Below are 16,842 nucleotides of genomic sequence, written 5' to 3' on the forward strand. Positions count from 1 at the left end.
CGGTACAGCAAGGAGTGACCACACAACATGCTGCACCGTGTATCACTGGCAGCTTTAGTGCTTGTTTTAGCCTCAGAGTGCTCGGCAGGCTTTTGGGTGCCACCTGGGTGGCTCAGTCAGTGGAGCATCCAACTTCGGCTCAAGTGATGATCTCGCGGTTCATGAGTTCGAGCCCCACGTCAGGCTCTGTGCTGACAGCTCAGAGCCTGGGGCCTGCTTCAGATTCTGTGTCTCCCTCTCTCTCTGCCCCTCCCCTGCTTGCACTCTGTCTCTCTCTCTCTCAAAACAAACAGAAAAACAAAAAACAAATACACATTTAAAAAATTATTTTTAGAGTTCTCGGCAGGCTTTTAAAATACCAACTCAGCAATGCAGGGCCATGCTGTTACCATCCCCTCCTATAACTGATGAAGTGAAAATGACAACTGAAGTTTGGACTCCACCTGCCAAATTAAATTAACCTTTCCCTTCCCTTTCCTCCCTTCCCCTTCCCTCCCCTCCCCTCCTCTCCCCCACCTTCCTTCCTTCCTTCCTTCCTTCCTTCCTTCCTTCCTTCCTTCCTCCCTCCCTCCCTCCCTCCCTCCCTCCCTTCCTTCCTTTTGCTGTGTTAAAGGTTTTAAGTGATTACTAGAGAGAAACAGGCATTGGAGTTTCTGAAAATAATTTTAATAACATAATTAACATTTCATAATGATACACTATGTTTTGAGCAAGTGTTTTCTGCCAAACAAAGATATAAATAGTTTGAAGAACCTGTTCATCTATTCCTTTCAATCAGATCCTTTGTAATTAAGGAATGCAAACAGTTTTCACATAGGGTTAGTGAGTCAACATCATAAGCAATTTTTCCTGTATTCCTCTTTCAAAGTTCTGGGTTGTTTTAATCAGAATAACCTGAATCTACAAGGGATCCTGCTTAAAAGTGTTATCACTACCAATGGCTGGCAGTCATAATTTTCACAAGGCCATGGTGCTAATACAAAACACAGGGACGCATTAATAGTGAGGGTGTCTGGAGGCTGTACCCATCATTCCAGACCCTCCATTTCAAATTTTCATGTTCTTCATGACAATGTCATTGTTTCCATTATTCACTGTATGTTATAAGCTAGAGTTATCACAGAAAATAACATGCAACAAAATATTGGGCTTTTTTTTTCCATTTTACTCATTGATATGCCATATAAGATTTAACTTAAGGAGTTTAATTTTTATTTATTTTGAGAGCGAGAGCATGCGTGGAGGAGGGGCAGAGAGAGAGGGAGAGAGAGAAATCCAAGCAGGTTCCACACTGTCAGCGTGGAGCCTGACTCAGGGCTTGATCCCACGAACTGTGAGATCATGACCTAAGCCAAAATCAGGCTGACTCAGCCAGGCAGGCACCCATCCCTTAAAGAGTTTTAATGCTAAAAAAATTTTTGAATCACTAGATCATTCAATACATAGAAGAAACCCAATATATTTAGCAGGAAGGGATTAAAGAACAGATCTTCTTGATTAGAAGGGCAGAAATCAGATGAGAGTTGATGTGCTTCAGCAGAGCCCCACGTACAAACTTGGGGCTCAAAAAGATAATTGTTGAATTATCAGTGTAGCAGAAATGGCAGTCTGTTGCTCCTAAAATTGGGAAAGGGAGAAGCTTTGGAAACAGAGACACAGAGAAGGCCACGGAGGCAGTTTTGCTTGTCCTAGGAGAACCAGGTTCCTACAGGCAAGGAAGCAGGCCTTTCTTCGTGTGAGGCAGGGCACCCCAGAGAGATGGCAGTGAATGGGTAGTCACATGTGGCCACTGACCACCAGGGCCAGCATAGCAGTGGTGTCGGCGTAATGGAGAGAATACCAGGAGCCGTGAGGTCTCTGGGCTTGTGGTAGAAGAAAAGTAATGGTCAAATGATTTAGAGGGAAGAAGTCCAAAGGAAAGTGCAGCTTGAAGTGAGTAGGAGCAAAGCACAGACTAGGAATCATTCATGTATTCATTCACTCACTCATTTATTGACTAAGCACCTATTAACACAAGCATGATACTAGAGGCTGGGGTTACAGAGATAAACAAGCTCCAGTCAGTGTCTCTCTGGAGGAGGCAGGTATTATTCCCAAAGGGGAGCACAGGGAGAAAGAGAGGATGGGGGGACAGAGAAGTGAGTCTCCAAGAAGAAATGGGAATTGCAATCAAGTGGGTAATAGCTGAGGATGGGGCAGGAGGAGCACATTCCAACAGAGACAGTACTCATGTAGAAAGACAAGATTTGATATGGAAATCTATATAGTTGGGGAATAGCAGGTGGGTCAAAAGGAATGAAGCACAAAGTGAAAGGAAAGGAACAGCAAGAGATGATGCTGTTGAAGGGACCTGGCATACTCTGCTAGGGAGCTTGGACTCTCCCCTGTTGGCACTAGGGAGCCAAAGAGGACACTAAGCTGGGGACAACACAGTATTCATAATCTGCATGCACACTTCCCTTTGCAATTGTTTCACTCCATTTGCTTGTGTGGCCTCCCACAAAAACTCCCTGAGAGCAGGAACTGTCTTTGTCACCTTTTTCATCTTTACGTCCTCAGAACTTAGTGTAGTGACCGGAATGCAACAGGAACTCAACACTTATATTTTACAAACTGGTAAATGAGTGAGCAAAGTGCCAAGTAGGGAAGGACAGTTTAAGAGGACAAATGCACTCGAGCATGGCTTAGAGAGCACTGGCCAGGGCAGAGGCTGAGAAGTCAGGAAGGGAAAGCATCTGAAATATGACAAATCAGGAGCCACTAGAGACAGAATCCACATGTCCCCAGCAGCACATCGAGGAAGTGGACAGAAAGATGACCATCGGTGGAGATACCTTACTTAGAGTAGATGCCACTCAGTCACCTTGGCCTCGGGAAGCAGTCTAAACTCCTGGGCTGTGTTATGAGCTGAGCTGTGTCCCACAAACAAACAAACAAACAAACATATGGTGAAGTCTTAACCTCAGTACCTCAGAATATGACTTTATTTGGAAATAGGATCTTTGCAGGTTTGACCATGTAAAGATGAGGCCATTAGCATGGGCCCTCATCCACTGTGGCTGGTGTCCTCATAAAAAGGGGAAATTTGGGCTCAGACACACACACAGGGAAGACGATGTGAAGACACAGGGAGAAGACAAAAATGCTACAGGAAGCTACCTGGCTACTAGAAGCCGGGGAGAAATCTGGATCAGATGCTTCTCTAGTGTCTTCAGAGGGAGACTTGCCCTACTGATACTTTTTCTAGCATCCAGAACTGTGAGACAATAAATTTGTCTCACAAATTTATTATCTGTTGTTACCTGTAATTATCAATTGTTCTAATGCATTCGGTTTGTAGTACTTGGTTATAGCAGTCCTAGCGAGCTAGAAGGCTGGTGGTCAGAAGCAGATCAACAGCTGTGGCAGACACCTGTGTTTATCTCCCCAAAAGGCATTTCCCCTTCCTGCTTGCTGCAGGAGCCCTTTTGTTGTGTCCATCTGCCAGGGCCAAGGCGTGACGGGTCATGCAACTGATCCATGTCAATCATGGCGGTCTCTTTGCCATTCCATTTACCATGTGACCCAGTTCTGCTCACTAGGTCTCACTAAAAGGACTGCTGTATCCATGACATAATTCAGTTGTTCTTGGATATTTCTCAGTCTCTAAAGCCCTGTTTAAAATATTCAGGGCAGACTGTCTCTAGCTGAATCTGGACAGATACTAAATTAATGATCAGTGGGGTTTCTAGACAACCCAATGGAGATGGTAACTGAATTGATTTCCTTGACCACAACCTGGTCAGGTTTGTCCTTTCAGGGGCTAACCTTGGCCTCTAGAGTTTAAACCTACAAATTTTCCCTCATCTGATACCATTATCTCCATCTGACACTATTACCTCAATCCGACAAACATCTCCTGGGTATCTAAATCAGGCAGTGAATCAGACAATATTCTAATCTCAGCACTTGCATTCAGGGATTTCCTAATCTGTAACCTAATGCCACACTGTCTTCTCCATATTATAACATGCACAAATCATCAGGTTAGAACAGTAAGTCTGGGTCTGAGTTTTGCTGCACGTCCTCTGTCCAGCACAGAAGAGTAAGCTCACACCTGATATTTTCCACAGTTAAAACACACGTCCAGTCCTTGCTGTGCCGGAGGCTAATTGATAACCTTAAAGGGTGGAATGGGTCTTCACAGGGACAGAAAGAAAGGAGAGGAGGGAGCTGGGAGACTTAGGGAGAGGGACTTCATGCCCTGCAAGGAGGGGAGATTACATTTAGGAATGGCACAGGCTTTGACACTAGACCCAGGTTCAGTGTCAGCTCCATGATGTACCAGCTATGTGATTGTGGGCAAATGACTTAGTATTTCTACAGTTCAGTTTGGAAATACAACTTGATATTCTTAAGAATTGTGCTTAACAATGGGGCAATCTAAGTAATGCACCTAGCATGGTGTCTTGTGACCAGCAGGTTACCTCCCAGGATATGTGTGTGGTTCTGAGTCACACATACAGAATGTCTGAACTTTTATATATTTTTTTCACTGGAAGAATTGGTCCACTGAACATTGAAGACACAACAAGACATGTTCCCATCAAACTGGTCAGGTAGTCCTGTCACTTTCACCTCAGAGTGTGTCACAAACCATTTCTCCCTATGATCTTCCATTTAGTTCCCCTGAATTAAAGCGATGGCTCTTAACTGGCCTCCCTGCCTTCATTCTCTCCCAGTCCTCCAGTCGAACCTCCAGTGAGCCACCAGAATTGTTATTCCAGAACAGGGACTGGTTAACTACAGTCACAAGCAAATCCAGCCCATTGCCTGCTTTGTACATAAAGTTTTATTGGAACAGAGCCATGCTCATTCATTTATGTCCCATGGCTGCTTTCCCACTGTAGTCGCAGAGCAGAGTAGTTGTAGCAGAGACTGTAAGACCTGCAAAGCTTAAAATATTTACTTTCTGGTCCCTCACAGAAAAATTTTTCTGGACTCTTGATAACTTGTTCTAGTAGTACACGCCCCCCAATAACTCACCAGTCCCTCCTTTGACTGGCCTCCAAGAGAAAGTCAGTGCTGTGTGAGTTGGCTCTTGCCTATTTCCTGGCTCACCTCTTGCTACTCCCCTACCTGCAACCTAATCTCCATCCTCACTGAATGAGTGTCCTCCAAGCACAACAAGCCCCCTTCATCCAGAACACCTCTATTCCCTTTCCATATAGAATACTTCTATCTGTTCTTCACTATTCCTTCTTTTATGAAGCCTTGTAGAATTGCCCCCCTCGGCCCTATCCAAAGACACTCCTTCCTTAGAAGTGATATGCCACCAATAAATGGGACATCATAGACACTAGATATGGATCTTCATGTCTCTCTTCCTTACTAGATACCCTCACGTTAAACTGTCTTCTCTCTTTATCCCTCCTAGAGCACACTGTTCTTTCCCAGCATAGCATTTACCAGAGTTTGTAATTATGCATTTCTTTGTGTTTTATCTCTTTAATGTCTGTCCCCTAACAACTGTGAGCTCTAAGAAGGCAGCAACCAGACTGTTAAGATTCACCACCCATAACCATCGTGTAGCCCGGAGCCAGCCACACAGTAGTTGTTCAGTTTGTTGAACGAGCAAATGAGTGGACAGATGAAAAAAAAAAGATTTTACTAATAAATCAAATACAAATGAAAGAACCTAAGGCATCAAAACTGTTACTTCCTGAACATACCAGATATTGCCTCTCAGACCCTTCAGGTACTCCCATGGTCCAGAAGGTCAGACGGGCATAGGCACCACTGATGGTTCTGTTGTAGATATTTGGAGCACGTATACAAACCCTCATTCTTGGAATCAGTGCGGAACGTATACATGGCCCCTTGCTGTATCAGTAAATTCAGACCCTGAAGAATTGGAATAAAGCCACATGTAGGATTATATCATTGAGTCCACGTCTGCACTGAACCATATAATTTCCTGACCATACCCTTCTGAAGAAGGACATCTTCTATTCCTTGTCTGTTGAGGAAGGATGGGCAAGGCTCCTGCAGTTTTTTTCCCCTCTGTCTCTAGGGAGAGTGTCTTGTCTGTCCATCACACCCATACCCAGCCAAAGGGTGAGAGACCTGGGTAGGACAGAATAGGGAGGGGTTTTAGGCTGAAATGATCCTTCCCTGGATCACTCCTACTCCAGTAGTACCTCCAATAGTACCAAGGGAACCTTCAAGTTTGAAATGTGACTCTTGAAAGACATACTGTTACTTTTTCTGAAATCCAAGCTCAAGATCAAGCAAATAATTCAGCTGAGTTGCTGCTTCATGTGGGGAAAAAAAAATATCCCAAAGCCATTTCCTGTGTAACCTTTCTGATTCTGGACCGTGTCTCTCTGGGAGCCCCATCCATAAAGGCTCTCTGTGAAGGTATGTGCATATCTCTGAGATGTATCCAAGAAGAGCAAAGATGCCATTTCAACCAAGGCAAATTTATGAAGTTGGCAGCCAAACCCTAATTCTAGCCTTGAGCCTCCGGGATGTCAGCACCATGAACTAAGGCAAAGCTGAATTTCTTGTTTAAGTCAAGCTTTTAACCCTCTGTGGTATCTACCTCTGGTCTGAACAACAAAAGAAACCTATGTATTAAAACACAGAGATTGTCTTTGGCTCTAGACAAATGTATCTTCTCAGAGCCTGTTGGACCTGTGTCCTTTAAGCCTGGTAACAAAGCATTTATAAGGAAATGTCAATATTTTCCATTATTAAGAACTTCAATGGCAGAAGCCAAATCATCTAGGGTCATTCTAAGTGTAGGGTGACAATCGCTTTATCATGTGCCTTCCATTTCCTGTCAGATCCAAGCAACTCTTTGTCTCCTGCAAATTACTTTCATCCCCAATCTCCTTTCCCTCCACTCAGATCATAGGTCTCATGTCCATTTCAAAGCCAGTGTCCCTCCCTGTGCTGTGAGTCTCTTCCTCTCCAGGCTTTGTGCCATCCACTGTCCTTACCAACCTGGTGTCTCCAGAGCAGACACTAATTCCCCATATGTGATGTGGGGCCCCAGCACACTGTGCTCTCTCAGAGAGTATTTCAAAGACAAATTCAGTGGATGATGTATTGTACGTGATCTGATATGATCTGGATTTAACCACACAGGATGCTTCACACCGGGCATTGTGAAAGAAATTTTCTCTACTCCCCCTAACATCTGAAGCACCTATCAGGGGCTTCTTGAATGATTTCCAACCATCAATATGGAAGTCATCCAGAACATGGGGATAAATATTAAAAATACGTGTGAAAAAGAAAAATGAACATAGAGATACTTCTCCCAGTGTGCACAGTGCATTTGCGGCCCTTCTGTGGGGCCCACTCTGACTCCGTCCCTCCCTTTATATATACTAACAGGTCTTTCCAGCTCTGAGACACTCCTACCACCCAAAACCTCTCTCTCGTTACTTCCAAAGCCAAGCTTCTGGAAAGAATTGCCTATACTTGGTATCAACACCTCCTCATTTCACATTTGTTCTTTAACCCACCTCATCTTCCAAAGTCTCCTCATCAAGTCACCAATAGCTCCCTAATTCCCAAATCCATGGATATTACACTTCTTGTCTTAGTGGATTTCCACATCATTTGATGTTATTGATTCCTCCCTCCTGGATACTCTCCTCTTCCACATTCCAATCTCTCATCTCCTCCTGCCTCTCTACCCAGCCCCTTCCTGTCATCTTCACTAGGTCCCCCCTTCCCCTCCCTCAGAGACCACCCACTCTCTGAGGCAGTCTGGTACAGACAGGTAGCACAGGCCTGGATCTGATTGCTTGGGCTAATATCCCAAGTCCATGACTTACTACTCTATGACCTCTGGCAAATGATTTGCTGCCCCTGTGCCTCCATTTATTCATTTATAAAATAGTTACAGTAATAGTTTTCCCTGGCAATGGTTATTGAGAGAATTAACACATAGAAAGTATTCAGAACATAGAGCATACACTCAATAAGCATCATAATTCCTCTTCCCATGCTCTCTCTTTGGGCACTGAGCCATACCATGGCTTCATTACCTCTTGTCAAAAGTTGGCCCTTGAGCCTTCCTTAAGACTTCTCTCCTGAATGTCAACCTACAAACCAGTTGTCCACTAGACATGTCTTCATGGCCATCCCTAAGATGCCTCAAGTTCAGTTTGTCTACAACTGAGCTCATCATCTTTTCCTGCAAGTTCCTGCAAGGCCCTCCTCCTCCACCTCCTCCCCCTCCTCCCCATTAAGTCTCCTAATGAATAATAGCCCCACTATCTTTCCTCTTGGTTGCCCAAGCCAAAATCCCAGAGTCATCCTAGGACTCCTGCCTTTCCCTTACTCCCCCACGAAATCAGTCACCAAAATGTGTCAACTTTATTGCCAAAGTATTTCTTGAGCTTGTGTCCAGTTCCCTGCCCTTATGGCCAATGTCTCAGAGCCTCAGCATTTCTCACCTGATGACAATAAATAACAATAATACTAAAAATAATTTTCACCACTATCATCACATACTGATTACGGATCAATCACAGTAGTAGACACTTCACATACCTCATCATACATAATACTGAACACCATCCATTCAAGAGGGAGGAATCGGGAGTCCCTGTTTTCAGATGAGAAGACAGAGGCTTAGAGACATTTAATAAATAGCCTGTTACACAAAGGTGATATAGATGGAGGTCTCTCTGCCTCCAAACCCCAGGCTCGTTCCACTCTTTAAAGTACAACAGTGTCCCAACTGGTCTTCCTGCCACCTATATTATTCCTCTCCAATATCTACTTTACTGCCAGAGGGGTCTATTTTTACAATGAAACTCTGACCCAGTGTCTCCTCTGTGTGAAATCCTGCAGGAGCTCTCCAGTGCCTACAGAATAAAATCTAAGTTCTTCATCAAGACTCTCCCTGATGTGGTTCCTTTGCCCCTTTACAGATCTGCCTCCCTTGTCTCCATCCATGCCTAGTCCCTTCCTTCCCTGGAGCACACCATGCCTGCTCCCCTGGCCATGTGGTATTCTTCCTGCTTCCTCTGCCTCTGATGTTCTTCTCTTCTCAGCAGCCTGGATGCCTCCACCTCAGCCTCCTACAAGCACGTCCTCTTTGACTCACCTGCTGTCCAAGCTGGGTGTAGGCGCCCCTCCTTTGGATGCCTACAACCCTCAGCGATAGCCTCTAGCACAGAATTTTAGAGTGGCACCACAGTCACTGGTCAAGCACCTGCTATAAGCCACAGTTCACAGTAGCCTCCAGCAATCTATATCTTGCATTCAGAGAACTTACTTTACTTTTTAAAGTTTATTTACTTTAAAAAGTAAATAAATGGGGAATGGGGAGAACACAAGAAAGGGAGGGGCAGAGAGAGAAGGAGAGAGAGAGAATCCCAAGCAGGCTCCATGCTGTCAGCACAGAGCCCAACACAGGGCTTGATCTCATAAACCATGAGATCATGGACTGAATTGAAATAAGAGTGGGACGCTTAACTGACTGAGCCAGGCGCCCCCAGAGAACTTACTTTAATGAGATGAACAGCAAAATGCTGTAGGCTATCTCTGAGTGTCCAGTGTCCACACTGAGGTTCTTGAGCAAGAGTATCGTGTCCTTCTTTGTGTTTCCAGGGCCTAGAACTGTGCCTGGCACAAAGGGTGTCAGTAAACACCGACAGTCTGAGCTGAGCAGACACACCGAAGCCACCAAGCTGCCTCTGTGAGCACACAAGCTTCCATCCCCAGGGACGCTCTTCACTTTCATGTGTGTCTTTTCCAGACTCTAAATGTCCAGGTCATTGCTTTCTGTATTTCCACAAAGCCCTCACAGTGCATCCTACTTTAATGTGCAGCAGAGTATAATGTTGGACTCCCCTTGCAGTGCTCATTCTGCCCACCCACAGTTTCCCAGTCACATCTCACCTTAGCAAGGAAGGTTGTTGCTGTCAGAGGGGGCTCACCCAAGTGGCACAAAGAATGGGAGCTTCAGGAAAATAATGCATGCGTCTTCCAGCAAGAGGCCCTTCCCACCCTCTCCCATGGGCTGCTGGGGCCTGTCTTGTCCCAATAAAGTGAGGGAGTAAAAGGACAAGTCAGCTGTGTTTGTGGAGGTGCCCAGAGGAAGACAGCTTTAGGCAGCCCTTTTGATCAGGGGTCCCCGTGCAGAAACAAGATCCCCTGACATCTGTTCCCTGCAGCTACTGACCATCTGAATGACACAGGCAGGAGGGTGTAGGGCAAAGGGGAGAGGCTTAAGTTACAGCAGGTGTTTTGTAAAAAGCCTGTTTTTCTTCTGAGTTTACGGCTGCTTCTCTGCTGAGCAGCACTTCCGCCTCATCTCACCTCAGAGGACAAAGTGCAAGCTGCCCGGGTGATCAAAGAGGAGGCGAGAGGAGGAGGACAGAGGTGCTGATCCCCAGAGCAGAGAGCTTCTGACTGCTTCAAACCCCTAAGAAGGCAAGGCCTCAGACATCAGGCAGGGGAGACAGAGAAGGGGGCAAAATGAAAACGAAATGGCCATTCCCACCCCCTAACTCACACCCCACAAAACCCACACGCCTGTACTTTCCTTTTTGCAAATTAGATTTCCTAAGAGAATCTTCGATGATAATATGACCATCCTGAAACTGTCTGAGGCCATGGGGAAGGGCTCGGAGTCCGGTGGCCTGATCAGATCCCAGGTCTGCCTATTGGCTGTGGGTGGGATCCTGATTCCTCCTCCAGTACCAACCTCAGAAGGTGGTGGTGAGGAGAAATGCAATGAAAGCAAGCAAAGCCCTTTGCAGGGCTTCTCACACCTACCCCAGGGGCTAATCGCCTACCAGCCACCACCCAGGGGGCCGCTTTCCCTGGAGGGATGACATTCCTCAGAAGGGACCACCCTTCCCTCTGCCTCCGATCCCCGACCATTCCCTGACCGTGGGATTGAGTCTTCCTCTGCACCCACGTCTTCTCTGTCACTGCACTAAGCACAGTGTGCTGCATTGGCTGCTTTTCTTGTCTATGTCTCCATGCAGGCCTTGAGCATCCTGAGGGGATGGGATGTGACTTTCATGCTGCAGCATTCGTTCACTCATTTATCACTTACTAAGTGCCTCCTATGCGGCAGGGGGGTCACTAAGTGATAAACAAATGAAGGAAGTCTTGGGATGACCTCCAGAAACACCTATATCAATGGTCTGATCAGCAAGCACATGTATCCATCACCTGTGGTGAGCCGTACGCAAAAGAGGCTGACCTCGGGGTCAAACAGAGGGCTAGGAACACAAACACAATTCCCAGCCAAGGTGGCCACCCTGGCAGTAGATCTACCAGAGCCATGTGCTGGATTTCCTGTAAATCAGAGCTGATCAATCTCCCCTCACCACGCTTCTCCTTTCCTCCTTCCTCCCTCTCTACCTCCGTCTGGAGAAACCTAGCAATTGTGTAGCAATTCATACAGACTTTTGGATGCTCTAAAGGTAACATTCAAAAGCCCAGACTCAGGAGGGGCCATCCACACAGTTCATCAGCCAGGGCTTTGGAAAGAAAACAAAACAATCTACAATCACCATTGCAGCTTTGTTTGTGACTGTGGTTTCTTTGCTCACTGGAGTTAGTGTCCCTCCCACGGCCCCTGGGCTCTGGTCCCATTGCCCTGGAGGAAACAGGCCAGTAGAAACAGGAGGGAGAGCCATCATTCAAAGAGCTCAGTACACCTGAGCTTAAAACGTCACTCCATTGTCTCCCTAAAAACAGGAACAGGCTCCTGGAGCATTGAAAAGTTCATCACCACCCCTCCAGGCCCATCACCAGCCCTCATCATCACACACCTTCGCATCTGTCAGGCCCTTTCTTGGCTTTGTACCATGTACATGCAGTTTCCTGTCTGCCACACCCATGCTCACCAATACCCCCCAAACCCAGCAAGCTACTTTTCCATTAAGACCCTCCAACATCCTCCTCTTTCGGAAACGTCTCCTGACTCCCTAGTGGCTGGTGCCTTTCAGCCCCCAGGTCTCTGCTCATATCTCTAACTCCACTTAATACACTGTGATGACCTGTTCATGTGTCCTTCATATATCACAGACTATGACCATGATGATAAAGACCGCGACCTCTTCATGTTCATATCTCTGGCACCCAACACCAACTACTTATCCCATGTGTATTCCAAACCCACCCTGATACTTCAAGGTGCGATCTAGTTTAGTCTAAACCAAATGCCCCTTACAGCATCAGATTTTCACAAAGAGGCAAACACCAGTGGTAGATTTCACAGGGAACACAGCCCAAGACTAAACAGGTGAGGTGTCTTTCCCTAGAACCAGACACACAAGTAGGAACCAGCTTCATTAAGAATCTGCCTGCTGGTCAGTTAAGAGGTAATACTCAAGGTGGCGGCCAAGGTGTGATGTCAGAGACCTGAAAACTTGGCACTGGACCTGACATTCCTGTTTTGGGCTAGTTTACCTACTGGACCAGACCTTAAAAGCCTCAGTAAAAATGCAGGTGATGCCCCCAAAGATCTTGGATCCAACCTTTACTCCAGTCATTAGCACCCAGGGGAATCTGTTTCTCAGATCAGCCAGCTAGTAACCCAGACGAGGGGATAATGCCAGGAGGCAGTTAGAGTGTGGGGTGCAGGGGGACAGCGGTGCCCCAGGGGATCTGAGGGGTTTCGAGCTGAGGGACAAGGAGGTTCTCCCCCTGCTCCATCCTCAAAACCAACCTTACTGGAGTATTTCTGTGACCCCCAACAAAACACAAGGACTTGCACATACCAGGTAGCCTCATCCCACTGAAGTTGGGGGGTTGACTTGCCAAAACAAACTCAGGGGGGCCACAGCTATGGAAGAAGCCAGAATACACAAATGTGCAGGTTATTTATGCAAGGCCATCTGGCCTACAGAGCAAGTGACCAAGGGAACAGCAATGAAGGGGCTCTGCTTTCAAAGGCAGTGCTGAATTCAGGGAAGTAAAAGATTCCAAGTTGATGAAGTGATCAGCTGTAAACCTCGTATCTGACATCACACATAACTCAAATAGGAGGTCAGGGACTGGTTCCAAACCTGGTTCTCCAAAACCCCATAGGGGGCATTAAATTCTCTTTACAAGTTTACTTTTAATATATAAATGGTCCTTATAACACTTGGAGAGAAAGTGCACTCTGCATTGAATCAAGTGTAAGGTAGGAGACCCAACTGGTGGCATTCACCCATCCATTGTACCTTCACTGATTGACTTCACCGGTATTTATGTGCTAGGTGCACACTGCAAAGGGCACGTGCTTGAAAAGGACAAAGCTGGAGTCAGACGGTTCCTGACCCCAAATCTGCACCTCTCTCCCCAGGCAGCTGTACTGACTCCATATCCTCCTCCCCAAACAGGAAATGCTGTCTTGACCCTACCCTTAGGGCACACTTAAGGCTCCATTTAGCATCAAGTTCACTGGTGCTGACCCTGCACTGTGACAGAGGACTGACCCAGTGTCCTGTCTCTCTGAGGATGGGTTCCGGGCAAGGAGGAGAGGAAAAGAACAAGAGTTGCAAAAAAATAATGGCACAATCTTAGCTCACAGGTGTGGTATGAGTAGAAAAGCCAGTGGACTTCTGCTTTTATTAATGCACACAACTAACCCAGCTCATGTTTACTGACTACTTATTATATGTGGAGGACCACATATAAGCCTCCTGCCTGCACAGTGCCAAGAGTCTAGTTGTCTATGTGAATCCTGGCCCTACCACCCATTACTGTGTGACTTGGGGCAAACTACTTAGCTCTCTCTGCTTCCATTTCTTTGGCAAACAGGGCAATACCAGTTCTAACTTTAAAGGGACGTTATGAGGATTGAATGAGTAAAAACATAAAATTCTAAATTTGAACCATGTCCCGGCATGGAGGTGGCCATCAGTATTAAGATGAACAATTATTATCTCATTAGTTAGTTGCACCAGTCTGCAGAGAAGATAAGACTATTTCTTCCTCTTTTACCAATAAGGCTTTGAGAGACTGAGTCAACTTGCTCAAGGTCACAGAGTTAATAAGTGGCAGAGTTGGGATTTGAACACAAGCAGCCTGATTCCCAAGCCCACAAGCTTAACCACCACCACGAGTACAGCACTGTGCTAGTTCTAGGTACACAGAGACCAGTGTGGGGGTGAACAAAGGATCCCTATATAGTAAGCACTACAGGAAAGATATATTGAAAGAAAAAGGCAGAGAAGGGCCAGAGCTGGGGCAGCTGGGAGCAAGAGAATTGCTGTAGGAACTGAAGAATGCTTCACACAGCAGAGGACTTGAGCTTTAGTCTGGAGGAATGATGAGGAGTTTGTCGAGGAGGAAGAAGGGCATTCCAAAAAGTCAGGACCTAGAATAGCAAAATAGTAAATTGGGTGGTAAGGCGGGTGCCTCAAGATGTGGAAAAGGTGAGGCTGGGAAGGTAAGTTGAGGTCTTACTGTGAACAGCCATGTGAACCAGTGTTGGAGGTTAAGATGTTACTCTGCAAGATAGTGATTCGCAAAATTAATATGCACAGGATCTACCTTTGGTGCTTGTAAAACATGTGCAGATTCCCATCCCTTCTGTTAGCACTGGGGAGCCGACAAGGGTACTGAGACAGTGTAGTACTGTGGCCTGCTGTGGTTTTAACAATAGAATTCTGGCACTGGAACGCAAGGAGATTTGGGGACAGAGGCTGGTACAATCGGCCAAACTAGAGCAGATAAGAGGATGAGAGCTGGGAATAATAGCACTCTTCATGAACTGATACATTACACCAGGGTTTCTCAACCTCAGCACTATTGACATTTGGGACTGGGTAATTCTTTGCTATGCGGGGTGTCTGTGCATCACAGGCTATTTAACAGCATCCCTGGCCTCTGCCCACCAGATGAATAGCATCCTCTCCCACTTACCTGTTGACAGCCAAAAATGTTTCCAGACATTGCCAGATGTCACTGGAGAGGCAAAAATGGAAACCCCAGTTGAGAACAACTGCTTTAAACCCTCCCATCCCTACTTTACAGACAGGAGCTCCAGCTGTAGAAAGACACAGGAAGGCCCCAGCCAGGATCCAAACACTCCAGCCACTGATCTTAACTGCCTCTCGGGAAAGAGACTCAAGTCAGCCTTCTGGGGCAGAATTATGTATTTCTGGAGAGACCGGATAATGATTAGAGGTTGAAGGAGTGAGGGTCAAAGATGAAACCTCAGGGCTTGGCACTGAACTTCGAGCATAGTAGGAACTAAATAAATCATTTGGGTTTGAAAAGCAACAAGTTGCATTTGCTCAAAAAAGAAAAAGTCTGATCCTCCACGGTGTGAGCCGTTGGGAGGTGATGAGTTCCTGCTCACTCCGGATAGAGGAACCCTGTATAGGGTTGGATATGGGATATGTGGTATAAACCAACTGGTACCCAAATCCTGGCTGGGCCCCTTCCCAGCTGTGTGGCCCTGGACACATTACCTGACCTCTCTGCATCTCATTTTGCCCGTTTGCAAAATAAGGGTAGAGTCCCTACTCAGAGGCTTGATGTGACCACTCAGGCAGTTTAAAAGCAAAATGGCAAGCTGGCACGATGTGGTTGGCCCTCGTCTCCTTCAGAGAGATATCCTCATTACTTCCATGCCTCCTTGCGTCCGGGATCCCGTGCTCCCCTCACTCCTTACAATCGTGGGGAACCCGGACAGAGCACCAAGGAGCCGCCTGCGCCCTTTTCCACCAGCAGAGCCTCCCACTGAGGCTTTAGGGGGCGCCAAGAGCCTTTCCACTCCGCAGTAGGCTCTGATTCCGGCGTCCTGGGGGTCGCCAAAAGCGCACGGCGAACTGGGTGCCTCCAAAAGGGGTGAGATCAGTGAGTTCAACGTGCGCCACAGAGATTTGGGGCAGGTCCGTACCCGGCAGGCCCGGGGTCAAAGCCAGTCGCTGCCGCGGGCGGGCCAGGTCAGCCCGTGCTCCCGGAGGCGGAGGAGGACAGAAGCGCCGAGATTTGGGAAGGAAGGACCCGCTCTCCGAAGCCCGGCTGCAGAGTCAGAGAGCTAAGAGTTTGGGGGTTGAGAAAAAGAAGCTAGGGGCGGGGGAAGCAACAGGAAAATTGGAAGAGGAAGCAAAAAAGAAAGCGCTGGGAAGCAGAGTTCCCCCGGGGACCCAGCCTACAACACCTGGGCAGGGGTTCAGGAACAAAGGAGCGGCTTCAGGTCAGAAGTGCTCTGGGTGTTTCCTAAGAGGGGGCGCTCGGGGGACGCCCAGGCCCGCTGAGGATGCCTGGCGCCCCTGCTCCCGGGGCGCGCTCTCGGGCGCCGCTTACCTTCGCCGGGGCCGCCGGCGCGCACTTCCGGGGGCTGCGCTCGGGGCGCGCGGAGCCGAGCCGGGGGACCCGGAGCCGATCACCGAGGGGGGGAAGCGGCAAAGCGGTGCCCCGGACTTGGGCTGGCACTGACGCCTCAGAAAGAAATCCCAGTGGAGGAGCCGCCAGGGCTGGCACGGGGCGCGGGGTCCTGGCCTCGGCGCTCACGGGCGGCCGCACCGAGCCCCGCAGACGCTGGAGCAACCCGAGTCAGTGGGAGGAAAAGGTTGTCTCATTTCCTTCGGTCTCCCCCCTCCTCCACCCCCGCGGCTCCGGACCTGCCCTCCCTCTCCCCCGCCCCCTTCCCCAAGCCAGCGGCCCGTGTGGGCGCTGGAAAGACGGGAAACCTGAACGGCTGCGGCGTGCGGCGCCTCCCTCCACGCCAAGTTAGTTCACGCTCCCCAACTCCTGCCTGCCTCCCCACGCTTCCGACCCACTCCAGGGCCGCGGAAGGTTCCCCATCCGCCGTCCCCACCCTGTCCCAGAGCTCTAGCCTTTCCCCCTGCTGGGATGAGTCGAGATTTGAAAGCA

The 16,842-nt window shown here is 47.8% G+C and overlaps 1 protein-coding gene across 1 annotated transcript in view; it reads right to left on the minus strand.

Annotated features, from left to right (window-relative positions):
• EVA1A (eva-1 homolog A, regulator of programmed cell death) overlaps nt 1-16,348 on the minus strand; it is a 49,260-nt gene extending 32,912 nt beyond the window's left edge. The window contains exons 1-2 of the mRNA XM_053890863.1: nt 16,273-16,348; nt 14,881-14,922 (exon numbers count right to left, since the gene is read on the minus strand). The gene's annotated coding sequence lies outside the window, so the exon portion shown is untranslated. The remainder of the gene's footprint in view (nt 1-14,880; nt 14,923-16,272) is intronic.
• Between the last annotated feature and the right edge of the window lie 494 nt (nt 16,349-16,842).

This window comes from Panthera pardus, unplaced genomic scaffold (genome assembly GCF_024362965.1).
Source record: "Panthera pardus isolate Hobbes unplaced genomic scaffold, ASM2436296v1 HiC_scaffold_25, whole genome shotgun sequence".
In the NCBI taxonomy this organism is placed as follows: domain Eukaryota; kingdom Metazoa; phylum Chordata; class Mammalia; order Carnivora; family Felidae; genus Panthera; species Panthera pardus.